Genomic DNA, 27,660 nt, shown 5'->3' on the forward strand with positions numbered 1-27,660 from the left:
ACGATGCCGGCTAGCAGGAGGTGGATCCTCTGTGCCAGAGAGGGATAGCGAGGACCGCGCTAGTGGACCGGTTCTAAGTCACTACAGGTTTTCACCAGAGCCCGCCGCAAAGCGGGATGGTCTTGCTGCGGCGGTAGTGACCAGGTCGTATCCACTAGCAACGGCTCACCTCTCTGGCTGCTGAAGATGCTGAAGATAGGCGCGGTACAATGGAGTAGGCAGAAGCAAGGTCGGACGTAGCAGAAGGTCGGGGGCAGGCGGCAAGGATCGTAGTCAGGGGCAACGGCAGGAGGTCAGGAACACGGACTAGGAACAGACTAGGGAACGCTTTCACTAGGCACTAAGGCAACAAGATCCGGCAAGGGAGTGCAAGGGAAGTGACTAGATATAGGGAAGTGCACAGGTGATTACCAATTAAGCTAATTGGGAAGATTGGGCCAGGCACCATCATTGGTGCACTGGCCCTTTAAATCGCAGAGACCCGGCGCGCGCGCGCCCTAGGGAGCGGGGCCGCGCGCGCCGGGACAGGACCGAGGGAGAGCGAGTCAGGTACGGGGACCGGGGTGCGCATCGCGAGCGGGCGCTACCCGCATCGCGAATCGCACCCCGGCTGAAGGCGGGACCGCAGCGCACCCGGTCAGTGGATCTGACCGGGGCGCTGCAACAACGAAGATGAGGCGAGCGCTCCGGGGAGGAACGGGGACCCGGAGCGCTCGACGTAACAGTACCCCCCCCCTTGGGTCTCCCCCTCTTCTTGGGGCCAAAGAACCTGAGAAAAAAAAACTCGATTTTTTCATGAAGAGGTCCGATGCAAATTAGGAGGGGTTCTGTGTGGAAACGTACGAGACAGTCCAATCTTTTATTGTAAAAACAATAGATGTAGAGGGGTCTGGCGAGACTGGTCACAGGAACGTAGAACCTGTTGATGAGAGAGGCCAAAAAAAATTTTCCTGCAGATCCGGAATCCAAGAAGAGCATAGTAGAGAAGGAGAAAGTAGAGGCAGATATCCGCACAGGCACAGTAAGGCGTGGAGAGGCAGAGTTGACATCAAGAACTGTGTCACCTTCGTGCGGAGTCAGCGTGCGTCTTTCCAGGCGGGGAGGACGGATAGGACAATCCTTCAGGAAGTGTTCGGTACCGGCATGGTACAGGCAAAGATTCTCCATGCGGCTTCGTGTCCTCTCTTGAGGTGTCAAGCAAGACCGGTCAACATGCATAGCCTCCGCGGCGGGAAGCACAGGAACAGATTGCAGAGGACCAGAGGAGAGAGGAGCCGGAGAGAAAAAACGCTTCGTGCGAACAAAGTCCATATCCAGGCGGAGCTCCAGACGCCATCTGGAAGAACGCATGTCAATGCGAGTGGCTAGATGAATGAGTTCATGTAGGTCAGCAGGAGTCTCTCGTGCGGCCAGAACATCTTTAATGTTGCTGGATAGGCCTTTTTTAAAGGTCGCGCAGAGAGTCTCACTATTCCAGGACAACTCGTAAGCAAGAGCACGGAACTGAATGGCGTACTCGCCAACGGAAGAAACACCCTGGGCCAGGTTCAGCAGGGCAATCTCGGCTGAAGAAGCTCGGGCAGGTTCCTCAAAGACACTTCGAATTTCCGAGAAGAAGGAGTGTACAGAGGCAGTGACGGGGTCATTGCGGTCCCAGAGCGGTGCGGCCCATGACAGGGCTTTTCCAGACAGAAGGCAGAACACGAAAGCCACCTTAGACCTTTCAGTAGGAAACTGGTCCGACATCATCTCCAAGTGCTGGGAACATTGCGAAAGAAAGCCATGGCAATACTTAGAGTCCCCATTAAATTTGTCCGGCAAGGACAGGCGGAGGCTAGGAGTGGCCACTCGCTGCGGAAGGGGTGCAGGAGCTGGCGGAGGAGATGATTGCTGAAGAAGTTGCGAATGTTGGCGCACTTCCGACAGCTGGTGGGTTAGAAGGGCGACCTGTCGGGCGATATCAGAGGCAACTGGCAGGGGATGTTGGTGCAAAATGGTGGACACTTCCGACAGCTGGTGGGTTAGATGGGCGATCTGTCGGGCGATATCAGAGACAACTGGCAGGGGAACCTCAGCGGGATCCATGGCCGGATCTACAGTCACGATGCCGGCTAGCAGGAGGTGGATCCTCTGTGCCAGAGAGGGATAGCGAGGACCGCGCTAGTGGACCGGTTCTAAGTCACTACAGGTTTTCACCAGAGCCCGCCGCAAAGCGGGATGGTCTTGCTGCGGCGGTAGTGACCAGGTCGTATCCACTAGCAACGGCTCACCTCTCTGGCTGCTGAAGATGCTGAAGATAGGCGCGGTACAATGGAGTAGGCAGAAGCAAGGTCGGACGTAGCAGAAGGTCGGGGGCAGGCGGCAAGGATCGTAGTCAGGGGCAACGGCAGGAGGTCAGGAACACGGACTAGGAACAGACTAGGGAACGCTTTCACTAGGCACTAAGGCAACAAGATCCGGCAAGGGAGTGCAAGGGAAGTGACTAGATATAGGGAAGTGCACAGGTGATTACCAATTAAGCTAATTGGGAAGATTGGGCCAGGCACCATCATTGGTGCACTGGCCCTTTAAATCGCAGAGACCCGGCGCGCGCGCGCCCTAGGGAGCGGGGCCGCGCGCGCCGGGACAGGACCGAGGGAGAGCGAGTCAGGTACGGGGACCGGGGTGCGCATCGCGAGCGGGCGCTACCCGCATCGCGAATCGCACCCCGGCTGAAGGCGGGACCGCAGCGCACCCGGTCAGTGGATCTGACCGGGGCGCTGCAACAACGAAGATGAGGCGAGCGCTCCGGGGAGGAACGGGGACCCGGAGCGCTCGACGTAACAGCTCTAGAAGCTAAAGTCGCAGAAATGTCACACATATTTGGCCTGCAACTTTCTGTGCGACAAATTCAGACAGGAAAAATCAGTATAAATCCTTAGAAAATTATCCCCCAGTGTCTCCATCTGCTGGCGGTATTGAATAAGCATTGCTGCACTGATGGGGTATGCATTAGACGAAAAAAAAGAAGAAAAAGAAGAATAATACGCCCAGAAAAGAGGCGAAAAGGAGAAAAACGTAAAAAAACGTGAAAAAAAAGTAAGAGGAAGAGAAGGGAAAAAAAGGTGGAAATGGGTTTAAAAGTGATTTCGGCGGAGAAATATATATATATATATATATATATATATATATATATATATATATACGCGCACACACACACATATATATAAACGTATTCTCCGTTGAGATATTGCAGCCGCTGCTGTGTCCAGGCCCAGGAGCCTTAGCACTGTGCTGTGATGTCACTCAATACCACTGACATCACTAGGTGTAAACAACATCTCTCCTTTGCTGTGTATGTGACTATGGAGCTGTTTGGTGATGTCGTCTATTATGGCCTTCATAGAAGCAACAGGAGATTGTTGCATCCATCTAGAACCCTCAGAACTACAGTGCTATGATGTCACTCACTTCCACAGGCCTTGCAGAGTGTAAACAACAACAACCCAGCTTTGTTGTGTATGTAACCATAGGGATTTGTGATGTCACCTAGAACCTTCACAGCAGCGACAGCTTTATGAGGAGCATCAGCACTGCTCTGCCTGAGCAGAACCATCACCGCCATAGGTTGTCAAATAACCCGGATTTAACCCACACAGGTAAGTCCAATGGGGTGCAGGCATGTCCTCTATGCTTACAGCTTCCCGTGGGTGTTGGTTTGATACCGTTTGGGGACAGCCAAGGAGGCATCTGCAGGCAACAAAGGTAGGTGTGTGCTTGTGTGTGTGTTTCCTATGCAGATCCTAAGCCCAGTGTCACATGCAAGTAGGAGGAGTAAGAAGGGTTCCTGGCAAATCCGGGTTATGGATTGCATTTAAAAAGGCCCCGTGGGAGTGCAATGGGCCCCTGTCTTGCTGCTTAGCAATAATGGTATGGGTTTAGGTTCTGCTGTGTGTACTGGTGGTTGACTGCCCCCCAGCCCAGAGTGTGCATGGAAAATTGTCTGGCAGCCTCCCTGACAGCAAGCAGTGATAGTGCCCATGAAGGGGACCTTGTTGGGCCCGCCCCTTTCACGGTTATCGCTTCTCGGCCTTTTGGCTAAGATCAAGTGTAGTATCTGTTCTTATCAGTTTAATATCTGATACGTCCCCTATCTGGGGACCATATATTAAATGGATTTTTGAGAACGGGGGCCGATTTCGAAGCTTGCTTCCGTCGCCCTATGCATTGACCCGATATGGCAGTATCTTCGGGTACAGTGCACCACCCCCTTACAGGGTTAAAAAGAAAGATTCCTACTTTCATTGCTACCTGCTTGCTGGCTAGCCAGCTAGCCAGCCCTGTGGGCCTTGCTGCTGCTGCAGCCAAAAAACAAAAGGTGGTGCTGCTGCTGCTTCTGCTGCTTCTGCTTCTGCTTGTGTCTGGCCCCTGTTGGAGCGTCCAGGCACAGGACTTCTGCTGCTGCTGACTAAATGGCCTCCTTAATTGGATCATTTGAGTAGCCAGCACACCTGTGCAGGTAGGGCATGACATGATAGGCAGCTGCCTTGATAGCGGGTGGGTGCTGAATGTTCCTAATTGACAAAATAAGATTAATGCTTATGAAGAAATATAAAATCTCATCCCTTCCCCAATATCGCGCCACACCCCTACCCCTTAATTCCCTGGTTGAACGTGATGGACATATGTCTTTTTTCGACCGTACTAACTATGTAACTATGTAACATAACATGGGGGGGGGGGGTCTCCTGGCTGTTCACACAGGTGTGTCATTGCTGTACATTGACCATGCATTGCTTCTGTGGTATTGCAAAGGCAAAGACAAATGCTTCCAGCCATCCATTGCACTAATGGATTGGTCATCAGCTGGCTGTCTATGTCCCGCATCAATATAGACCAAAGTACAGAGGGTTAGGCTATGCTATTGTGCACCTACCTGATGCATCAGAAGGTGCGAGGCCCTTGCTAAATTCTGTGCACAGACTTTGAGATCTATACTTTAGACTGTATCTAAACCTGCTCCAACATGGACTGACATTCTGGCCTACTTTCAGCCGATGCGACTTGTCTGTCGCTGAACAGTCGCTTTTTATGTATTCAGCACCTATGTATAATGTTGTAAAAATGCTCTAGAAGCTAAAGTCGCAGAAATGTCACACATATTTGGCCTGCAACTTTCTGTGCGACAAATTCAGACAGGAAAAATCAGTATAAATCCTTAGAAAATTATCCCCCAGTGTCTCCATCTGCTGGCGGTATTGAATAAGCATTGCTGCACTGATGGGGTATGCATTAGACGAAAAAAAAGAAGAAAAAGAAGAATAATACGCCCAGAAAAGAGGCGAAAAGGAGAAAAACGTAAAAAAACGTGAAAAAAAAGTAAGAGGAAGAGAAGGGAAAAAAAGGTGGAAATGGGTTTAAAAGTGATTTCGGCGGAGAAATATATATATATATATATATATATATATATATATATATATATACGCGCACACACACACATATATATAAACGTATTCTCCGTTGAGATATTGCAGCCGCTGCTGTGTCCAGGCCCAGGAGCCTTAGCACTGTGCTGTGATGTCACTCAATACCACTGACATCACTAGGTGTAAACAACATCTCTCCTTTGCTGTGTATGTGACTATGGAGCTGTTTGGTGATGTCGTCTATTATGGCCTTCATAGAAGCAACAGGAGATTGTTGCATCCATCTAGAACCCTCAGAACTACAGTGCTATGATGTCACTCACTTCCACAGGCCTTGCAGAGTGTAAACAACAACAACCCAGCTTTGTTGTGTATGTAACCATAGGGATTTGTGATGTCACCTAGAACCTTCACAGCAGCGACAGCTTTATGAGGAGCATCAGCACTGCTCTGCCTGAGCAGAACCATCACCGCCATAGGTTGTCAAATAACCCGGATTTAACCCACACAGGTAAGTCCAATGGGGTGCAGGCATGTCCTCTATGCTTACAGCTTCCCGTGGGTGTTGGTTTGATACCGTTTGGGGACAGCCAAGGAGGCATCTGCAGGCAACAAAGGTAGGTGTGTGCTTGTGTGTGTGTTTCCTATGCAGATCCTAAGCCCAGTGTCACATGCAAGTAGGAGGAGTAAGAAGGGTTCCTGGCAAATCCGGGTTATGGATTGCATTTAAAAAGGCCCCGTGGGAGTGCAATGGGCCCCTGTCTTGCTGCTTAGCAATAATGGTATGGGTTTAGGTTCTGCTGTGTGTACTGGTGGTTGACTGCCCCCCAGCCCAGAGTGTGCATGGAAAATTGTCTGGCAGCCTCCCTGACAGCAAGCAGTGATAGTGCCCATGAAGGGGACCTTGTTGGGCCCGCCCCTTTCACGGTTATCGCTTCTCGGCCTTTTGGCTAAGATCAAGTGTAGTATCTGTTCTTATCAGTTTAATATCTGATACGTCCCCTATCTGGGGACCATATATTAAATGGATTTTTGAGAACGGGGGCCGATTTCGAAGCTTGCTTCCGTCGCCCTATGCATTGACCCGATATGGCAGTATCTTCGGGTACAGTGCACCACCCCCTTACAGGGTTAAAAAGAAAGATTCCTACTTTCATTGCTACCTGCTTGCTGGCTAGCCAGCTAGCCAGCCCTGTGGGCCTTGCTGCTGCTGCAGCCAAAAAACAAAAGGTGGTGCTGCTGCTGCTTCTGCTGCTTCTGCTTCTGCTTGTGTCTGGCCCCTGTTGGAGCGTCCAGGCACAGGACTTCTGCTGCTGCTGACTAAATGGCCTCCTTAATTGGATCATTTGAGTAGCCAGCACACCTGTGCAGGTAGGGCATGACATGATAGGCAGCTGCCTTGATAGCGGGTGGGTGCTGAATGTTCCTAATTGACAAAATAAGATTAATGCTTATGAAGAAATATAAAATCTCATCCCTTCCCCAATATCGCGCCACACCCCTACCCCTTAATTCCCTGGTTGAACGTGATGGACATATGTCTTTTTTCGACCGTACTAACTATGTAACTATGTAACATAACATGGGGGGGGGGGGGTCTCCTGGCTGTTCACACAGGTGTGTCATTGCTGTACATTGACCATGCATTGCTTCTGTGGTATTGCAAAGGCAAAGACAAATGCTTCCAGCCATCCATTGCACTAATGGATTGGTCATCAGCTGGCTGTCTATGTCCCGCATCAATATAGACCAAAGTACAGAGGGTTAGGCTATGCTATTGTGCACCTACCTGATGCATCAGAAGGTGCGAGGCCCTTGCTAAATTCTGTGCACAGACTTTGAGATCTATACTTTAGACTGTATCTAAACCTGCTCCAACATGGACTGACATTCTGGCCTACTTTCAGCCGATGCGACTTGTCTGTCGCTGAACAGTCGCTTTTTATGTATTCAGCACCTATGTATAATGTTGTAAAAATGCTCTAGAAGCTAAAGTCGCAGAAATGTCACACATATTTGGCCTGCAACTTTCTGTGCGACAAATTCAGACAGGAAAAATCAGTATAAATCCTTAGAAAATTATCCCCCAGTGTCTCCATCTGCTGGCGGTATTGAATAAGCATTGCTGCACTGATGGGGTATGCATTAGACGAAAAAAAAGAAGAAAAAGAAGAATAATACGCCCAGAAAAGAGGCGAAAAGGAGAAAAACGTAAAAAAACGTGAAAAAAAAGTAAGAGGAAGAGAAGGGAAAAAAAGGTGGAAATGGGTTTAAAAGTGATTTCGGCGGAGAAATATATATATATATATATATATATATATATATATATATATATATACGCGCACACACACACATATATATAAACGTATTCTCCGTTGAGATATTGCAGCCGCTGCTGTGTCCAGGCCCAGGAGCCTTAGCACTGTGCTGTGATGTCACTCAATACCACTGACATCACTAGGTGTAAACAACATCTCTCCTTTGCTGTGTATGTGACTATGGAGCTGTTTGGTGATGTCGTCTATTATGGCCTTCATAGAAGCAACAGGAGATTGTTGCATCCATCTAGAACCCTCAGAACTACAGTGCTATGATGTCACTCACTTCCACAGGCCTTGCAGAGTGTAAACAACAACAACCCAGCTTTGTTGTGTATGTAACCATAGGGATTTGTGATGTCACCTAGAACCTTCACAGCAGCGACAGCTTTATGAGGAGCATCAGCACTGCTCTGCCTGAGCAGAACCATCACCGCCATAGGTTGTCAAATAACCCGGATTTAACCCACACAGGTAAGTCCAATGGGGTGCAGGCATGTCCTCTATGCTTACAGCTTCCCGTGGGTGTTGGTTTGATACCGTTTGGGGACAGCCAAGGAGGCATCTGCAGGCAACAAAGGTAGGTGTGTGCTTGTGTGTGTGTTTCCTATGCAGATCCTAAGCCCAGTGTCACATGCAAGTAGGAGGAGTAAGAAGGGTTCCTGGCAAATCCGGGTTATGGATTGCATTTAAAAAGGCCCCGTGGGAGTGCAATGGGCCCCTGTCTTGCTGCTTAGCAATAATGGTATGGGTTTAGGTTCTGCTGTGTGTACTGGTGGTTGACTGCCCCCCAGCCCAGAGTGTGCATGGAAAATTGTCTGGCAGCCTCCCTGACAGCAAGCAGTGATAGTGCCCATGAAGGGGACCTTGTTGGGCCCGCCCCTTTCACGGTTATCGCTTCTCGGCCTTTTGGCTAAGATCAAGTGTAGTATCTGTTCTTATCAGTTTAATATCTGATACGTCCCCTATCTGGGGACCATATATTAAATGGATTTTTGAGAACGGGGGCCGATTTCGAAGCTTGCTTCCGTCGCCCTATGCATTGACCCGATATGGCAGTATCTTCGGGTACAGTGCACCACCCCCTTACAGGGTTAAAAAGAAAGATTCCTACTTTCATTGCTACCTGCTTGCTGGCTAGCCAGCTAGCCAGCCCTGTGGGCCTTGCTGCTGCTGCAGCCAAAAAACAAAAGGTGGTGCTGCTGCTGCTTCTGCTGCTTCTGCTTCTGCTTGTGTCTGGCCCCTGTTGGAGCGTCCAGGCACAGGACTTCTGCTGCTGCTGACTAAATGGCCTCCTTAATTGGATCATTTGAGTAGCCAGCACACCTGTGCAGGTAGGGCATGACATGATAGGCAGCTGCCTTGATAGCGGGTGGGTGCTGAATGTTCCTAATTGACAAAATAAGATTAATGCTTATGAAGAAATATAAAATCTCATCCCTTCCCCAATATCGCGCCACACCCCTACCCCTTAATTCCCTGGTTGAACGTGATGGACATATGTCTTTTTTCGACCGTACTAACTATGTAACTATGTAACATAACATGGGGGGGGGGGGTCTCCTGGCTGTTCACACAGGTGTGTCATTGCTGTACATTGACCATGCATTGCTTCTGTGGTATTGCAAAGGCAAAGACAAATGCTTCCAGCCATCCATTGCACTAATGGATTGGTCATCAGCTGGCTGTCTATGTCCCGCATCAATATAGACCAAAGTACAGAGGGTTAGGCTATGCTATTGTGCACCTACCTGATGCATCAGAAGGTGCGAGGCCCTTGCTAAATTCTGTGCACAGACTTTGAGATCTATACTTTAGACTGTATCTAAACCTGCTCCAACATGGACTGACATTCTGGCCTACTTTCAGCCGATGCGACTTGTCTGTCGCTGAACAGTCGCTTTTTATGTATTCAGCACCTATGTATAATGTTGTAAAAATGCTCTAGAAGCTAAAGTCGCAGAAATGTCACACATATTTGGCCTGCAACTTTCTGTGCGACAAATTCAGACAGGAAAAATCAGTATAAATCCTTAGAAAATTATCCCCCAGTGTCTCCATCTGCTGGCGGTATTGAATAAGCATTGCTGCACTGATGGGGTATGCATTAGACGAAAAAAAAGAAGAAAAAGAAGAATAATACGCCCAGAAAAGAGGCGAAAAGGAGAAAAACGTAAAAAAACGTGAAAAAAAAGTAAGAGGAAGAGAAGGGAAAAAAAGGTGGAAATGGGTTTAAAAGTGATTTCGGCGGAGAAATATATATATATATATATATATATATATATATATATATATATATACGCGCACACACACACATATATATAAACGTATTCTCCGTTGAGATATTGCAGCCGCTGCTGTGTCCAGGCCCAGGAGCCTTAGCACTGTGCTGTGATGTCACTCAATACCACTGACATCACTAGGTGTAAACAACATCTCTCCTTTGCTGTGTATGTGACTATGGAGCTGTTTGGTGATGTCGTCTATTATGGCCTTCATAGAAGCAACAGGAGATTGTTGCATCCATCTAGAACCCTCAGAACTACAGTGCTATGATGTCACTCACTTCCACAGGCCTTGCAGAGTGTAAACAACAACAACCCAGCTTTGTTGTGTATGTAACCATAGGGATTTGTGATGTCACCTAGAACCTTCACAGCAGCGACAGCTTTATGAGGAGCATCAGCACTGCTCTGCCTGAGCAGAACCATCACCGCCATAGGTTGTCAAATAACCCGGATTTAACCCACACAGGTAAGTCCAATGGGGTGCAGGCATGTCCTCTATGCTTACAGCTTCCCGTGGGTGTTGGTTTGATACCGTTTGGGGACAGCCAAGGAGGCATCTGCAGGCAACAAAGGTAGGTGTGTGCTTGTGTGTGTGTTTCCTATGCAGATCCTAAGCCCAGTGTCACATGCAAGTAGGAGGAGTAAGAAGGGTTCCTGGCAAATCCGGGTTATGGATTGCATTTAAAAAGGCCCCGTGGGAGTGCAATGGGCCCCTGTCTTGCTGCTTAGCAATAATGGTATGGGTTTAGGTTCTGCTGTGTGTACTGGTGGTTGACTGCCCCCCAGCCCAGAGTGTGCATGGAAAATTGTCTGGCAGCCTCCCTGACAGCAAGCAGTGATAGTGCCCATGAAGGGGACCTTGTTGGGCCCGCCCCTTTCACGGTTATCGCTTCTCGGCCTTTTGGCTAAGATCAAGTGTAGTATCTGTTCTTATCAGTTTAATATCTGATACGTCCCCTATCTGGGGACCATATATTAAATGGATTTTTGAGAACGGGGGCCGATTTCGAAGCTTGCTTCCGTCGCCCTATGCATTGACCCGATATGGCAGTATCTTCGGGTACAGTGCACCACCCCCTTACAGGGTTAAAAAGAAAGATTCCTACTTTCATTGCTACCTGCTTGCTGGCTAGCCAGCTAGCCAGCCCTGTGGGCCTTGCTGCTGCTGCAGCCAAAAAACAAAAGGTGGTGCTGCTGCTGCTTCTGCTGCTTCTGCTTCTGCTTGTGTCTGGCCCCTGTTGGAGCGTCCAGGCACAGGACTTCTGCTGCTGCTGACTAAATGGCCTCCTTAATTGGATCATTTGAGTAGCCAGCACACCTGTGCAGGTAGGGCATGACATGATAGGCAGCTGCCTTGATAGCGGGTGGGTGCTGAATGTTCCTAATTGACAAAATAAGATTAATGCTTATGAAGAAATATAAAATCTCATCCCTTCCCCAATATCGCGCCACACCCCTACCCCTTAATTCCCTGGTTGAACGTGATGGACATATGTCTTTTTTCGACCGTACTAACTATGTAACTATGTAACATAACATGGGGGGGGGGGGGTCTCCTGGCTGTTCACACAGGTGTGTCATTGCTGTACATTGACCATGCATTGCTTCTGTGGTATTGCAAAGGCAAAGACAAATGCTTCCAGCCATCCATTGCACTAATGGATTGGTCATCAGCTGGCTGTCTATGTCCCGCATCAATATAGACCAAAGTACAGAGGGTTAGGCTATGCTATTGTGCACCTACCTGATGCATCAGAAGGTGCGAGGCCCTTGCTAAATTCTGTGCACAGACTTTGAGATCTATACTTTAGACTGTATCTAAACCTGCTCCAACATGGACTGACATTCTGGCCTACTTTCAGCCGATGCGACTTGTCTGTCGCTGAACAGTCGCTTTTTATGTATTCAGCACCTATGTATAATGTTGTAAAAATGCTCTAGAAGCTAAAGTCGCAGAAATGTCACACATATTTGGCCTGCAACTTTCTGTGCGACAAATTCAGACAGGAAAAATCAGTATAAATCCTTAGAAAATTATCCCCCAGTGTCTCCATCTGCTGGCGGTATTGAATAAGCATTGCTGCACTGATGGGGTATGCATTAGACGAAAAAAAAGAAGAAAAAGAAGAATAATACGCCCAGAAAAGAGGCGAAAAGGAGAAAAACGTAAAAAAACGTGAAAAAAAAGTAAGAGGAAGAGAAGGGAAAAAAAGGTGGAAATGGGTTTAAAAGTGATTTCGGCGGAGATATATATATATATATATATATATATATATATATATATATATATATATACGCGCACACACACACATATATATAAACGTATTCTCCGTTGAGATATTGCAGCCGCTGCTGTGTCCAGGCCCAGGAGCCTTAGCACTGTGCTGTGATGTCACTCAATACCACTGACATCACTAGGTGTAAACAACATCTCTCCTTTGCTGTGTATGTGACTATGGAGCTGTTTGGTGATGTCGTCTATTATGGCCTTCATAGAAGCAACAGGAGATTGTTGCATCCATCTAGAACCCTCAGAACTACAGTGCTATGATGTCACTCACTTCCACAGGCCTTGCAGAGTGTAAACAACAACAACCCAGCTTTGTTGTGTATGTAACCATAGGGATTTGTGATGTCACCTAGAACCTTCACAGCAGCGACAGCTTTATGAGGAGCATCAGCACTGCTCTGCCTGAGCAGAACCATCACCGCCATAGGTTGTCAAATAACCCGGATTTAACCCACACAGGTAAGTCCAATGGGGTGCAGGCATGTCCTCTATGCTTACAGCTTCCCGTGGGTGTTGGTTTGATACCGTTTGGGGACAGCCAAGGAGGCATCTGCAGGCAACAAAGGTAGGTGTGTGCTTGTGTGTGTGTTTCCTATGCAGATCCTAAGCCCAGTGTCACATGCAAGTAGGAGGAGTAAGAAGGGTTCCTGGCAAATCCGGGTTATGGATTGCATTTAAAAAGGCCCCGTGGGAGTGCAATGGGCCCCTGTCTTGCTGCTTAGCAATAATGGTATGGGTTTAGGTTCTGCTGTGTGTACTGGTGGTTGACTGCCCCCCAGCCCAGAGTGTGCATGGAAAATTGTCTGGCAGCCTCCCTGACAGCAAGCAGTGATAGTGCCCATGAAGGGGACCTTGTTGGGCCCGCCCCTTTCACGGTTATCGCTTCTCGGCCTTTTGGCTAAGATCAAGTGTAGTATCTGTTCTTATCAGTTTAATATCTGATACGTCCCCTATCTGGGGACCATATATTAAATGGATTTTTGAGAACGGGGGCCGATTTCGAAGCTTGCTTCCGTCGCCCTATGCATTGACCCGATATGGCAGTATCTTCGGGTACAGTGCACCACCCCCTTACAGGGTTAAAAAGAAAGATTCCTACTTTCATTGCTACCTGCTTGCTGGCTAGCCAGCTAGCCAGCCCTGTGGGCCTTGCTGCTGCTGCAGCCAAAAAACAAAAGGTGGTGCTGCTGCTGCTTCTGCTGCTTCTGCTTCTGCTTGTGTCTGGCCCCTGTTGGAGCGTCCAGGCACAGGACTTCTGCTGCTGCTGACTAAATGGCCTCCTTAATTGGATCATTTGAGTAGCCAGCACACCTGTGCAGGTAGGGCATGACATGATAGGCAGCTGCCTTGATAGCGGGTGGGTGCTGAATGTTCCTAATTGACAAAATAAGATTAATGCTTATGAAGAAATATAAAATCTCATCCCTTCCCCAATATCGCGCCACACCCCTACCCCTTAATTCCCTGGTTGAACGTGATGGACATATGTCTTTTTTCGACCGTACTAACTATGTAACTATGTAACATAACATGGGGGGGGGGGGGTCTCCTGGCTGTTCACACAGGTGTGTCATTGCTGTACATTGACCATGCATTGCTTCTGTGGTATTGCAAAGGCAAAGACAAATGCTTCCAGCCATCCATTGCACTAATGGATTGGTCATCAGCTGGCTGTCTATGTCCCGCATCAATATAGACCAAAGTACAGAGGGTTAGGCTATGCTATTGTGCACCTACCTGATGCATCAGAAGGTGCGAGGCCCTTGCTAAATTCTGTGCACAGACTTTGAGATCTATACTTTAGACTGTATCTAAACCTGCTCCAACATGGACTGACATTCTGGCCTACTTTCAGCCGATGCGACTTGTCTGTCGCTGAACAGTCGCTTTTTATGTATTCAGCACCTATGTATAATGTTGTAAAAATGCTCTAGAAGCTAAAGTCGCAGAAATGTCACACATATTTGGCCTGCAACTTTCTGTGCGACAAATTCAGACAGGAAAAATCAGTATAAATCCTTAGAAAATTATCCCCCAGTGTCTCCATCTGCTGGCGGTATTGAATAAGCATTGCTGCACTGATGGGGTATGCATTAGACGAAAAAAAAGAAGAAAAAGAAGAATAATACGCCCAGAAAAGAGGCGAAAAGGAGAAAAACGTAAAAAAACGTGAAAAAAAAGTAAGAGGAAGAGAAGGGAAAAAAAGGTGGAAATGGGTTTAAAAGTGATTTCGGCGGAGAAATATATATATATATATATATATATATATATATATATATATATATACGCGCACACACACACATATATATAAACGTATTCTCCGTTGAGATATTGCAGCCGCTGCTGTGTCCAGGCCCAGGAGCCTTAGCACTGTGCTGTGATGTCACTCAATACCACTGACATCACTAGGTGTAAACAACATCTCTCCTTTGCTGTGTATGTGACTATGGAGCTGTTTGGTGATGTCGTCTATTATGGCCTTCATAGAAGCAACAGGAGATTGTTGCATCCATCTAGAACCCTCAGAACTACAGTGCTATGATGTCACTCACTTCCACAGGCCTTGCAGAGTGTAAACAACAACAACCCAGCTTTGTTGTGTATGTAACCATAGGGATTTGTGATGTCACCTAGAACCTTCACAGCAGCGACAGCTTTATGAGGAGCATCAGCACTGCTCTGCCTGAGCAGAACCATCACCGCCATAGGTTGTCAAATAACCCGGATTTAACCCACACAGGTAAGTCCAATGGGGTGCAGGCATGTCCTCTATGCTTACAGCTTCCCGTGGGTGTTGGTTTGATACCGTTTGGGGACAGCCAAGGAGGCATCTGCAGGCAACAAAGGTAGGTGTGTGCTTGTGTGTGTGTTTCCTATGCAGATCCTAAGCCCAGTGTCACATGCAAGTAGGAGGAGTAAGAAGGGTTCCTGGCAAATCCGGGTTATGGATTGCATTTAAAAAGGCCCCGTGGGAGTGCAATGGGCCCCTGTCTTGCTGCTTAGCAATAATGGTATGGGTTTAGGTTCTGCTGTGTGTACTGGTGGTTGACTGCCCCCCAGCCCAGAGTGTGCATGGAAAATTGTCTGGCAGCCTCCCTGACAGCAAGCAGTGATAGTGCCCATGAAGGGGACCTTGTTGGGCCCGCCCCTTTCACGGTTATCGCTTCTCGGCCTTTTGGCTAAGATCAAGTGTAGTATCTGTTCTTATCAGTTTAATATCTGATACGTCCCCTATCTGGGGACCATATATTAAATGGATTTTTGAGAACGGGGGCCGATTTCGAAGCTTGCTTCCGTCGCCCTATGCATTGACCCGATATGGCAGTATCTTCGGGTACAGTGCACCACCCCCTTACAGGGTTAAAAAGAAAGATTCCTACTTTCATTGCTACCTGCTTGCTGGCTAGCCAGCTAGCCAGCCCTGTGGGCCTTGCTGCTGCTGCAGCCAAAAAACAAAAGGTGGTGCTGCTGCTGCTTCTGCTGCTTCTGCTTCTGCTTGTGTCTGGCCCCTGTTGGAGCGTCCAGGCACAGGACTTCTGCTGCTGCTGACTAAATGGCCTCCTTAATTGGATCATTTGAGTAGCCAGCACACCTGTGCAGGTAGGGCATGACATGATAGGCAGCTGCCTTGATAGCGGGTGGGTGCTGAATGTTCCTAATTGACAAAATAAGATTAATGCTTATGAAGAAATATAAAATCTCATCCCTTCCCCAATATCGCGCCACACCCCTACCCCTTAATTCCCTGGTTGAACGTGATGGACATATGTCTTTTTTCGACCGTACTAACTATGTAACTATGTAACATAACATGGGGGGGGGGGGTCTCCTGGCTGTTCACACAGGTGTGTCATTGCTGTACATTGACCATGCATTGCTTCTGTGGTATTGCAAAGGCAAAGACAAATGCTTCCAGCCATCCATTGCACTAATGGATTGGTCATCAGCTGGCTGTCTATGTCCCGCATCAATATAGACCAAAGTACAGAGGGTTAGGCTATGCTATTGTGCACCTACCTGATGCATCAGAAGGTGCGAGGCCCTTGCTAAATTCTGTGCACAGACTTTGAGATCTATACTTTAGACTGTATCTAAACCTGCTCCAACATGGACTGACATTCTGGCCTACTTTCAGCCGATGCGACTTGTCTGTCGCTGAACAGTCGCTTTTTATGTATTCAGCACCTATGTATAATGTTGTAAAAATGCTCTAGAAGCTAAAGTCGCAGAAATGTCACACATATTTGGCCTGCAACTTTCTGTGCGACAAATTCAGACAGGAAAAATCAGTATAAATCCTTAGAAAATTATCCCCCAGTGTCTCCATCTGCTGGCGGTATTGAATAAGCATTGCTGCACTGATGGGGTATGCATTAGACGAAAAAAAAGAAGAAAAAGAAGAATAATACGCCCAGAAAAGAGGCGAAAAGGAGAAAAACGTAAAAAAACGTGAAAAAAAAGTAAGAGGAAGAGAAGGGAAAAAAAGGTGGAAATGGGTTTAAAAGTGATTTCGGCGGAGAAATATATATATATATATATATATATATATATATATATATATATATATACGCGCACACACACACATATATATAAACGTATTCTCCGTTGAGATATTGCAGCCGCTGCTGTGTCCAGGCCCAGGAGCCTTAGCACTGTGCTGTGATGTCACTCAATACCACTGACATCACTAGGTGTAAACAACATCTCTCCTTTGCTGTGTATGTGACTATGGAGCTGTTTGGTGATGTCGTCTATTATGGCCTTCATAGAAGCAACAGGAGATTGTTGCATCCATCTAGAACCCTCAGAACTACAGTGCTATGATGTCACTCACTTCCACAGGCCTTGCAGAGTGTAAACAACAACAACCCAGCTTTGTTGTGTATGTAACCATAGGGATTTGTGATGTCACCTAGAACCTTCACAGCAGCGACAGCTTTATGAGGAGCATCAGCACTGCTCTGCCTGAGCAGAACCATCACCGCCATAGGTTGTCAAATAACCCGGATTTAACCCACACAGGTAAGTCCAATGGGGTGCAGGCATGTCCTCTATGCTTACAGCTTCCCGTGGGTGTTGGTTTGATACCGTTTGGGGACAGCCAAGGAGGCATCTGCAGGCAACAAAGGTAGGTGTGTGCTTGTGTGTGTGTTTCCTATGCAGATCCTAAGCCCAGTGTCACATGCAAGTAGGAGGAGTAAGAAGGGTTCCTGGCAAATCCGGGTTATGGATTGCATTTAAAAAGGCCCCGTGGGAGTGCAATGGGCCCCTGTCTTGCTGCTTAGCAATAATGGTATGGGTTTAGGTTCTGCTGTGTGTACTGGTGGTTGACTGCCCCCCAGCCCAGAGTGTGCATGGAAAATTGTCTGGCAGCCTCCCTGACAGCAAGCAGTGATAGTGCCCATGAAGGGGACCTTGTTGGGCCCGCCCCTTTCACGGTTATCGCTTCTCGGCCTTTTGGCTAAGATCAAGTGTAGTATCTGTTCTTATCAGTTTAATATCTGATACGTCCCCTATCTGGGGACCATATATTAAATGGATTTTTGAGAACGGGGGCCGATTTCGAAGCTTGCTTCCGTCGCCCTATGCATTGACCCGATATGGCAGTATCTTCGGGTACAGTGCACCACCCCCTTACAGGGTTAAAAAGAAAGATTCCTACTTTCATTGCTACCTGCTTGCTGGCTAGCCAGCTAGCCAGCCCTGTGGGCCTTGCTGCTGCTGCAGCCAAAAAACAAAAGGTGGTGCTGCTGCTGCTTCTGCTGCTTCTGCTTCTGCTTGTGTCTGGCCCCTGTTGGAGCGTCCAGGCACAGGACTTCTGCTGCTGCTGACTAAATGGCCTCCTTAATTGGATCATTTGAGTAGCCAGCACACCTGTGCAGGTAGGGCATGACATGATAGGCAGCTGCCTTGATAGCGGGTGGGTGCTGAATGTTCCTAATTGACAAAATAAGATTAATGCTTATGAAGAAATATAAAATCTCATCCCTTCCCCAATATCGCGCCACACCCCTACCCCTTAATTCCCTGGTTGAACGTGATGGACATATGTCTTTTTTCGACCGTACTAACTATGTAACTATGTAACATAACATGGGGGGGGGGGGTCTCCTGGCTGTTCACACAGGTGTGTCATTGCTGTACATTGACCATGCATTGCTTCTGTGGTATTGCAAAGGCAAAGACAAATGCTTCCAGCCATCCATTGCACTAATGGATTGGTCATCAGCTGGCTGTCTATGTCCCGCATCAATATAGACCAAAGTACAGAGGGTTAGGCTATGCTATTGTGCACCTACCTGATGCATCAGAAGGTGCGAGGCCCTTGCTAAATTCTGTGCACAGACTTTGAGATCTATACTTTAGACTGTATCTAAACCTGCTCCAACATGGACTGACATTCTGGCCTACTTTCAGCCGATGCGACTTGTCTGTCGCTGAACAGTCGCTTTTTATGTATTCAGCACCTATGTATAATGTTGTAAAAATGCTCTAGAAGCTAAAGTCGCAGAAATGTCACACATATTTGGCCTGCAACTTTCTGTGCGACAAATTCAGACAGGAAAAATCAGTATAAATCCTTAGAAAATTATCCCCCAGTGTCTCCATCTGCTGGCGGTATTGAATAAGCATTGCTGCACTGATGGGGTATGCATTAGACGAAAAAAAAGAAGAAAAAGAAGAATAATACGCCCAGAAAAGAGGCGAAAAGGAGAAAAACGTAAAAAAACGTGAAAAAAAAGTAAGAGGAAGAGAAGGGAAAAAAAGGTGGAAATGGGTTTAAAAGTGATTTCGGCGGAGAAATATATATATATATATATATATATATATATATATATATATATATACGCGCACACACACACATATATATAAACGTATTCTCCGTTGAGATATTGCAGCCGCTGCTGTGTCCAGGCCCAGGAGCCTTAGCACTGTGCTGTGATGTCACTCAATACCACTGACATCACTAGGTGTAAACAACATCTCTCCTTTGCTGTGTATGTGACTATGGAGCTGTTTGGTGATGTCGTCTATTATGGCCTTCATAGAAGCAACAGGAGATTGTTGCATCCATCTAGAACCCTCAGAACTACAGTGCTATGATGTCACTCACTTCCACAGGCCTTGCAGAGTGTAAACAACAACAACCCAGCTTTGTTGTGTATGTAACCATAGGGATTTGTGATGTCACCTAGAACCTTCACAGCAGCGACAGCTTTATGAGGAGCATCAGCACTGCTCTGCCTGAGCAGAACCATCACCGCCATAGGTTGTCAAATAACCCGGATTTAACCCACACAGGTAAGTCCAATGGGGTGCAGGCATGTCCTCTATGCTTACAGCTTCCCGTGGGTGTTGGTTTGATACCGTTTGGGGACAGCCAAGGAGGCATCTGCAGGCAACAAAGGTAGGTGTGTGCTTGTGTGTGTGTTTCCTATGCAGATCCTAAGCCCAGTGTCACATGCAAGTAGGAGGAGTAAGAAGGGTTCCTGGCAAATCCGGGTTATGGATTGCATTTAAAAAGGCCCCGTGGGAGTGCAATGGGCCCCTGTCTTGCTGCTTAGCAATAATGGTATGGGTTTAGGTTCTGCTGTGTGTACTGGTGGTTGACTGCCCCCCAGCCCAGAGTGTGCATGGAAAATTGTCTGGCAGCCTCCCTGACAGCAAGCAGTGATAGTGCCCATGAAGGGGACCTTGTTGGGCCCGCCCCTTTCACGGTTATCGCTTCTCGGCCTTTTGGCTAAGATCAAGTGTAGTATCTGTTCTTATCAGTTTAATATCTGATACGTCCCCTATCTGGGGACCATATATTAAATGGATTTTTGAGAACGGGGGCCGATTTCGAAGCTTGCTTCCGTCGCCCTATGCATTGACCCGATATGGCAGTATCTTCGGGTACAGTGCACCACCCCCTTACAGGGTTAAAAAGAAAGATTCCTACTTTCATTGCTACCTGCTTGCTGGCTAGCCAGCTAGCCAGCCCTGTGGGCCTTGCTGCTGCTGCAGCCAAAAAACAAAAGGTGGTGCTGCTGCTGCTTCTGCTGCTTCTGCTTCTGCTTGTGTCTGGCCCCTGTTGGAGCGTCCAGGCACAGGACTTCTGCTGCTGCTGACTAAATGGCCTCCTTAATTGGATCATTTGAGTAGCCAGCACACCTGTGCAGGTAGGGCATGACATGATAGGCAGCTGCCTTGATAGCGGGTGGGTGCTGAATGTTCCTAATTGACAAAATAAGATTAATGCTTATGAAGAAATATAAAATCTCATCCCTTCCCCAATATCGCGCCACACCCCTACCCCTTAATTCCCTGGTTGAACGTGATGGACATATGTCTTTTTTCGACCGTACTAACTATGTAACTATGTAACATAACATGGGGGGGGGGGGTCTCCTGGCTGTTCACACAGGTGTGTCATTGCTGTACATTGACCATGCATTGCTTCTGTGGTATTGCAAAGGCAAAGACAAATGCTTCCAGCCATCCATTGCACTAATGGATTGGTCATCAGCTGGCTGTCTATGTCCCGCATCAATATAGACCAAAGTACAGAGGGTTAGGCTATGCTATTGTGCACCTACCTGATGCATCAGAAGGTGCGAGGCCCTTGCTAAATTCTGTGCACAGACTTTGAGATCTATACTTTAGACTGTATCTAAACCTGCTCCAACATGGACTGACATTCTGGCCTACTTTCAGCCGATGCGACTTGTCTGTCGCTGAACAGTCGCTTTTTATGTATTCAGCACCTATGTATAATGTTGTAAAAATGCTCTAGAAGCTAAAGTCGCAGAAATGTCACACATATTTGGCCTGCAACTTTCTGTGCGACAAATTCAGACAGGAAAAATCAGTATAAATCCTTAGAAAATTATCCCCCAGTGTCTCCATCTGCTGGCGGTATTGAATAAGCATTGCTGCACTGATGGGGTATGCATTAGACGAAAAAAAAGAAGAAAAAGAAGAATAATACGCCCAGAAAAGAGGCGAAAAGGAGAAAAACGTAAAAAAACGTGAAAAAAAAGTAAGAGGAAGAGAAGGGAAAAAAAGGTGGAAATGGGTTTAAAAGTGATTTCGGCGGAGAATATATATATATATATATATATATATATATATATATATATATATACGCGCACACACACACATATATATAAACGTATTCTCCGTTGAGATATTGCAGCCGCTGCTGTGTCCAGGCCCAGGAGCCTTAGCACTGTGCTGTGATGTCACTCAATACCACTGACATCACTAGGTGTAAACAACATCTCTCCTTTGCTGTGTATGTGACTATGGAGCTGTTTGGTGATGTCGTCTATTATGGCCTTCATAGAAGCAACAGGAGATTGTTGCATCCATCTAGAACCCTCAGAACTACAGTGCTATGATGTCACTCACTTCCACAGGCCTTGCAGAGTGTAAACAACAACAACCCAGCTTTGTTGTGTATGTAACCATAGGGATTTGTGATGTCACCTAGAACCTTCACAGCAGCGACAGCTTTATGAGGAGCATCAGCACTGCTCTGCCTGAGCAGAACCATCACCGCCATAGGTTGTCAAATAACCCGGATTTAACCCACACAGGTAAGTCCAATGGGGTGCAGGCATGTCCTCTATGCTTACAGCTTCCCGTGGGTGTTGGTTTGATACCGTTTGGGGACAGCCAAGGAGGCATCTGCAGGCAACAAAGGTAGGTGTGTGCTTGTGTGTGTGTTTCCTATGCAGATCCTAAGCCCAGTGTCACATGCAAGTAGGAGGAGTAAGAAGGGTTCCTGGCAAATCCGGGTTATGGATTGCATTTAAAAAGGCCCCGTGGGAGTGCAATGGGCCCCTGTCTTGCTGCTTAGCAATAATGGTATGGGTTTAGGTTCTGCTGTGTGTACTGGTGGTTGACTGCCCCCCAGCCCAGAGTGTGCATGGAAAATTGTCTGGCAGCCTCCCTGACAGCAAGCAGTGATAGTGCCCATGAAGGGGACCTTGTTGGGCCCGCCCCTTTCACGGTTATCGCTTCTCGGCCTTTTGGCTAAGATCAAGTGTAGTATCTGTTCTTATCAGTTTTCATGCTGGTGGGGATGGGTGCTGCATGGAGGATGCAGGTGTACCAGGGCTTTCCGGGGCTGGTTCTGAGGAATCAGCTCGACGGCTGCCCCGATGTGACCTGTTCCCTCCGGGTCTCGCCATGAGGCTGAGAGGGTCTAGAGCCGAGGTACTTTTGTGCCTCGGGGAGTGGTGACCCCGAGGTGCCGAAACTCACTGGGAGAATAGGCTCACTGAGTTGAAGCACGGGCACCATAATCTCTTCACCTTGTGGCACTCACCTCTTGATTCCCGGCCTTCTGGCTAGGATCAGAGAAATTTTTATAGATCCGGCCGGATGTCCGGGCAGTATATCTGCACACATTCACTTATTTATTTCTTTTTTGTCTCACTGTGTCACTTTTTGCGTGTTGTGTGTTCACAGGATTTGTCAGGATGCGGTAGCCCTTCTGGGTGTCCCTCCTGGCGGTCTAGGGGAGGTGTGTGTGGCCATTAGGTTCCGCACCTCCCTGCAAACACCCCGGGTACTCCTGCTTTGGCAGGGTACCTACCGTAATCGGCTCTGCGGGCAGATACCTTGGCCAACGCCAAGGGGGATGCCGGGAGCATTTGTGGTCCCCTAGTAGCTTCGGCGAAAAGGGACATCGAACCTGGAACCTCGCAGGTACCTTTTGGTCCGGAGGTGAAGGGTAAGGTTTGTTGGGGGGCCTCTCTCCTATCGGAGAAGGGCTTGCGATAGACCGCATCCTTTGTGCACGTTTTTTTTAGTGTAACACGTTTGCACTTTTTCTTGCACTTTGGGTGAATCGAAAGCACGTTCCTCGGCTTAAAAAAGAAAATCTGTTCTTATCAGTTTAATATCTGATACGTCCCCTATCTGGGGACCATATATTAAATGGATTTTTGAGAACGGGGGCCGATTTCGAAGCTTGCTTCCGTCGCCCTATGCATTGACCCGATATGGCAGTATCTTCGGGTACAGTGCACCACCCCCTTACAGGGTTAAAAAGAAAGATTCCTACTTTCATTGCTACCTGCTTGCTGGCTAGCCAGCTAGCCAGCCCTGTGGGCCTTGCTGCTGCTGCAGCCAAAAAACAAAAGGTGGTGCTGCTGCTGCTTCTGCTGCTTCTGCTTCTGCTTGTGTCTGGCCCCTGTTGGAGCGTCCAGGCACAGGACTTCTGCTGCTGCTGACTAAATGGCCTCCTTAATTGGATCATTTGAGTAGCCAGCACACCTGTGCAGGTAGGGCATGACATGATAGGCAGCTGCCTTGATAGCGGGTGGGTGCTGAATGTTCCTAATTGACAAAATAAGATTAATGCTTATGAAGAAATATAAAATCTCATCCCTTCCCCAATATCGCGCCACACCCCTACCCCTTAATTCCCTGGTTGAACGTGATGGACATATGTCTTTTTTCGACCGTACTAACTATGTAACTATGTAACATAACATGGGGGGGGGGGGTCTCCTGGCTGTTCACACAGGTGTGTCATTGCTGTACATTGACCATGCATTGCTTCTGTGGTATTGCAAAGGCAAAGACAAATGCTTCCAGCCATCCATTGCACTAATGGATTGGTCATCAGCTGGCTGTCTATGTCCCGCATCAATATAGACCAAAGTACAGAGGGTTAGGCTATGCTATTGTGCACCTACCTGATGCATCAGAAGGTGCGAGGCCCTTGCTAAATTCTGTGCACAGACTTTGAGATCTATACTTTAGACTGTATCTAAACCTGCTCCAACATGGACTGACATTCTGGCCTACTTTCAGCCGATGCGACTTGTCTGTCGCTGAACAGTCGCTTTTTATGTATTCAGCACCTATGTATAATGTTGTAAAAATGCTCTAGAAGCTAAAGTCGCAGAAATGTCACACATATTTGGCCTGCAACTTTCTGTGCGACAAATTCAGACAGGAAAAATCAGTATAAATCCTTAGAAAATTATCCCCCAGTGTCTCCATCTGCTGGCGGTATTGAATAAGCATTGCTGCACTGATGGGGTATGCATTAGACGAAAAAAAAGAAGAAAAAGAAGAATAATACGCCCAGAAAAGAGGCGAAAAGGAGAAAAACGTAAAAAAACGTGAAAAAAAAGTAAGAGGAAGAGAAGGGAAAAAAAGGTGGAAATGGGTTTAAAAGTGATTTCGGCGGAGAAATATATATATATATATATATATATATATATATATATATATATATACGCGCACACACACACATATATATAAACGTATTCTCCGTTGAGATATTGCAGCCGCTGCTGTGTCCAGGCCCAGGAGCCTTAGCACTGTGCTGTGATGTCACTCAATACCACTGACATCACTAGGTGTAAACAACATCTCTCCTTTGCTGTGTATGTGACTATGGAGCTGTTTGGTGATGTCGTCTATTATGGCCTTCATAGAAGCAACAGGAGATTGTTGCATCCATCTAGAACCCTCAGAACTACAGTGCTATGATGTCACTCACTTCCACAGGCCTTGCAGAGTGTAAACAACAACAACCCAGCTTTGTTGTGTATGTAACCATAGGGATTTGTGATGTCACCTAGAACCTTCACAGCAGCGACAGCTTTATGAGGAGCATCAGCACTGCTCTGCCTGAGCAGAACCATCACCGCCATAGGTTGTCAAATAACCCGGATTTAACCCACACAGGTAAGTCCAATGGGGTGCAGGCATGTCCTCTATGCTTACAGCTTCCCGTGGGTGTTGGTTTGATACCGTTTGGGGACAGCCAAGGAGGCATCTGCAGGCAACAAAGGTAGGTGTGTGCTTGTGTGTGTGTTTCCTATGCAGATCCTAAGCCCAGTGTCACATGCAAGTAGGAGGAGTAAGAAGGGTTCCTGGCAAATCCGGGTTATGGATTGCATTTAAAAAGGCCCCGTGGGAGTGCAATGGGCCCCTGTCTTGCTGCTTAGCAATAATGGTATGGGTTTAGGTTCTGCTGTGTGTACTGGTGGTTGACTGCCCCCCAGCCCAGAGTGTGCATGGAAAATTGTCTGGCAGCCTCCCTGACAGCAAGCAGTGATAGTGCCCATGAAGGGGACCTTGTTGGGCCCGCCCCTTTCACGGTTATCGCTTCTCGGCCTTTTGGCTAAGATCAAGTGTAGTATCTGTTCTTATCAGTTTAATATCTGATACGTCCCCTATCTGGGGACCATATATTAAATGGATTTTTGAGAACGGGGGCCGATTTCGAAGCTTGCTTCCGTCGCCCTATGCATTGACCCGATATGGCAGTATCTTCGGGTACAGTGCACCACCCCCTTACAGGGTTAAAAAGAAAGATTCCTACTTTCATTGCTACCTGCTTGCTGGCTAGCCAGCTAGCCAGCCCTGTGGGCCTTGCTGCTGCTGCAGCCAAAAAACAAAAGGTGGTGCTGCTGCTGCTTCTGCTGCTTCTGCTTCTGCTTGTGTCTGGCCCCTGTTGGAGCGTCCAGGCACAGGACTTCTGCTGCTGCTGACTAAATGGCCTCCTTAATTGGATCATTTGAGTAGCCAGCACACCTGTGCAGGTAGGGCATGACATGATAGGCAGCTGCCTTGATAGCGGGTGGGTGCTGAATGTTCCTAATTGACAAAATAAGATTAATGCTTATGAAGAAATATAAAATCTCATCCCTTCCCCAATATCGCGCCACACCCCTACCCCTTAATTCCCTGGTTGAACGTGATGGACATATGTCTTTTTTCGACCGTACTAACTATGTAACTATGTAACATAACATGGGGGGGGGGGGTCTCCTGGCTGTTCACACAGGTGTGTCATTGCTGTACATTGACCATGCATTGCTTCTGTGGTATTGCAAAGGCAAAGACAAATGCTTCCAGCCATCCATTGCACTAATGGATTGGTCATCAGCTGGCTGTCTATGTCCCGCATCAATATAGACCAAAGTACAGAGGGTTAGGCTATGCTATTGTGCACCTACCTGATGCATCAGAAGGTGCGAGGCCCTTGCTAAATTCTGTGCACAGACTTTGAGATCTATACTTTAGACTGTATCTAAACCTGCTCCAACATGGACTGACATTCTGGCCTACTTTCAGCCGATGCGACTTGTCTGTCGCTGAACAGTCGCTTTTTATGTATTCAGCACCTATGTATAATGTTGTAAAAATGCTCTAGAAGCTAAAGTCGCAGAAATGTCACACATATTTGGCCTGCAACTTTCTGTGCGACAAATTCAGACAGGAAAAATCAGTATAAATCCTTAGAAAATTATCCCCCAGTGTCTCCATCTGCTGGCGGTATTGAATAAGCATTGCTGCACTGATGGGGTATGCATTAGACGAAAAAAAAGAAGAAAAAGAAGAATAATACGCCCAGAAAAGAGGCGAAAAGGAGAAAAACGTAAAAAAACGTGAAAAAAAAGTAAGAGGAAGAGAAGGGAAAAAAAGGTGGAAATGGGTTTAAAAGTGATTTCGGCGGAGAAATATATATATATATATATATATATATATATATATATATATATATACGCGCACACACACACATATATATAAACGTATTCTCCGTTGAGATATTGCAGCCGCTGCTGTGTCCAGGCCCAGGAGCCTTAGCACTGTGCTGTGATGTCACTCAATACCACTGACATCACTAGGTGTAAACAACATCTCTCCTTTGCTGTGTATGTGACTATGGAGCTGTTTGGTGATGTCGTCTATTATGGCCTTCATAGAAGCAACAGGAGATTGTTGCATCCATCTAGAACCCTCAGAACTACAGTGCTATGATGTCACTCACTTCCACAGGCCTTGCAGAGTGTAAACAACAACAACCCAGCTTTGTTGTGTATGTAACCATAGGGATTTGTGATGTCACCTAGAACCTTCACAGCAGCGACAGCTTTATGAGGAGCATCAGCACTGCTCTGCCTGAGCAGAACCATCACCGCCATAGGTTGTCAAATAACCCGGATTTAACCCACACAGGTAAGTCCAATGGGGTGCAGGCATGTCCTCTATGCTTACAGCTTCCCGTGGGTGTTGGTTTGATACCGTTTGGGGACAGCCAAGGAGGCATCTGCAGGCAACAAAGGTAGGTGTGTGCTTGTGTGTGTGTTTCCTATGCAGATCCTAAGCCCAGTGTCACATGCAAGTAGGAGGAGTAAGAAGGGTTCCTGGCAAATCCGGGTTATGGATTGCATTTAAAAAGGCCCCGTGGGAGTGCAATGGGCCCCTGTCTTGCTGCTTAGCAATAATGGTATGGGTTTAGGTTCTGCTGTGTGTACTGGTGGTTGACTGCCCCCCAGCCCAGAGTGTGCATGGAAAATTGTCTGGCAGCCTCCCTGACAGCAAGCAGTGATAGTGCCCAT

General features: G+C 47.4%; 9 non-coding genes and 2 pseudogenes across 9 annotated transcripts; all 11 read left to right on the forward strand.

Annotated features, from left to right (window-relative positions):
• The first annotated feature begins 4,057 nt into the window (after window positions 1-4,057).
• On the forward strand, window positions 4,058-4,248 carry LOC130304223 (U2 spliceosomal RNA). The gene has a single exon (XR_008854016.1). It is a non-coding gene; the product is annotated as a U2 spliceosomal RNA (small nuclear RNA).
• A 2,087-nt stretch (window positions 4,249-6,335) lies between these two features.
• LOC130304224 (U2 spliceosomal RNA) lies at window positions 6,336-6,526 on the forward strand. Its single transcript, XR_008854017.1, has one exon. It is a non-coding gene; the product is annotated as a U2 spliceosomal RNA (small nuclear RNA).
• Window positions 6,527-8,616: 2,090 nt separating this feature from the next.
• Window positions 8,617-8,807, forward strand: LOC130304225 (U2 spliceosomal RNA). The gene has a single exon (XR_008854018.1). It is a non-coding gene; the product is annotated as a U2 spliceosomal RNA (small nuclear RNA).
• A 2,089-nt stretch (window positions 8,808-10,896) lies between these two features.
• LOC130304226 (U2 spliceosomal RNA) lies at window positions 10,897-11,087 on the forward strand. Its single transcript, XR_008854019.1, has one exon. It is a non-coding gene; the product is annotated as a U2 spliceosomal RNA (small nuclear RNA).
• A 2,092-nt stretch (window positions 11,088-13,179) lies between these two features.
• Window positions 13,180-13,370, forward strand: LOC130304227 (U2 spliceosomal RNA). Its single transcript, XR_008854020.1, has one exon. It is a non-coding gene; the product is annotated as a U2 spliceosomal RNA (small nuclear RNA).
• Window positions 13,371-15,460: 2,090 nt separating this feature from the next.
• LOC130304228 (U2 spliceosomal RNA) lies at window positions 15,461-15,651 on the forward strand. Its single transcript, XR_008854021.1, has one exon. It is a non-coding gene; the product is annotated as a U2 spliceosomal RNA (small nuclear RNA).
• Window positions 15,652-17,742: 2,091 nt separating this feature from the next.
• Window positions 17,743-17,933, forward strand: LOC130304229 (U2 spliceosomal RNA). Its single transcript, XR_008854022.1, has one exon. It is a non-coding gene; the product is annotated as a U2 spliceosomal RNA (small nuclear RNA).
• A 2,089-nt stretch (window positions 17,934-20,022) lies between these two features.
• On the forward strand, window positions 20,023-20,213 carry LOC130304230 (U2 spliceosomal RNA). Its single transcript, XR_008854023.1, has one exon. It is a non-coding gene; the product is annotated as a U2 spliceosomal RNA (small nuclear RNA).
• Window positions 20,214-22,301: 2,088 nt separating this feature from the next.
• LOC130304250 (U2 spliceosomal RNA) lies at window positions 22,302-22,461 on the forward strand (annotated as a pseudogene).
• Window positions 22,462-23,117: 656 nt separating this feature from the next.
• LOC130304249 (U2 spliceosomal RNA) lies at window positions 23,118-23,327 on the forward strand (annotated as a pseudogene).
• Window positions 23,328-25,416: 2,089 nt separating this feature from the next.
• LOC130304232 (U2 spliceosomal RNA) lies at window positions 25,417-25,607 on the forward strand. Its single transcript, XR_008854025.1, has one exon. It is a non-coding gene; the product is annotated as a U2 spliceosomal RNA (small nuclear RNA).
• Window positions 25,608-27,660: the final 2,053 nt, after the last annotated feature.

Source organism: Hyla sarda, unplaced genomic scaffold, assembly GCF_029499605.1.
Source record: "Hyla sarda isolate aHylSar1 unplaced genomic scaffold, aHylSar1.hap1 scaffold_1267, whole genome shotgun sequence".
In the NCBI taxonomy this organism is placed as follows: Eukaryota; Metazoa; Chordata; class Amphibia; order Anura; family Hylidae; genus Hyla; species Hyla sarda.